We start from the raw sequence: 980 nt of genomic DNA on the forward strand, positions 1-980 counted from the left end.
GCCAAACTTATGCCCTGAGAGCCACCCCCCCCATGGCCATTTTTATAAAAACTCCCCTCCCACGGCCATGGGAGGTGTGCTGAAATTTTCTCAGAGTGGCCTCCCAAACTTCACACAGAGCTTCCCTAAGATTCCCTCAGTGCATCCCAACCATTTTTCCTCACTCAACTCATCAATTTTGAGCTGGAAACCCTGCCGGAAACCAGGACAGAACCCAATACACCTCCACAGTCCACCAAAGTCAAACTAACTTCACCCACACCTTAACAACAGTGAAAGAAACTAAATCCCCATCAAATCCCCCTTCCACAGAGCCTCTCCATAGCTCTAGACCAACACCTGAAATCGAGCTTGGTCGAATTCATACCTAGGCTTTACACCAAGACCAGGGACTCAATCCCTAGCCTTCTTGGACCCCAACGAACGTGCCGAGCACCTCTGATCGAAGCCTCCCTTCTCAGAGCAAAGGTATAAAACTCCTCCTCCTCACGAGCTTATTTTGATTCTCCATTTATTTAAGCTTGATTTCATGGTTAATTAGTTGTATGGATGTGTTCGTGTCACTTAGACAAGTCCATAAGATCAAGCCCGAAGTGATTTGATTGAGTCTAGTCCGAGATCTTAAGGTTTTAGTGTGGACGGGCACGAGAACATTCTATTGGGGATGATGACGAGGAGCCGTTCGGTCAAGCGTGTATCAAATGGACTGGGGAGATTGCGCCGGACAGAACCTCAGAACGTGAACTGCGGGCCGAGTACGCAGCTACGTGGACGACGACGTCCAACCAGAGCGCGCCACGCATGACTTCGGAGCTGCCTAGGATCTAGTCAGCACGCGCTGTTTAAATAGATAAATAGGGCTTTTTCCTATTTATTTAAATACCCTTAACTTAGAAAAGCCATAACTTTGTGTAGAAAAATCACAAAAATAAAATAAAAATACCCCCTTGCTCAGTGAACAGAGGAGAATAATGTGGAAT

Source organism: Phalaenopsis equestris, unplaced genomic scaffold (assembly GCF_001263595.1).
Source record: "Phalaenopsis equestris unplaced genomic scaffold, ASM126359v1 Scaffold001254, whole genome shotgun sequence".
NCBI classification, from domain to species: domain Eukaryota; kingdom Viridiplantae; phylum Streptophyta; class Magnoliopsida; order Asparagales; family Orchidaceae; genus Phalaenopsis; species Phalaenopsis equestris.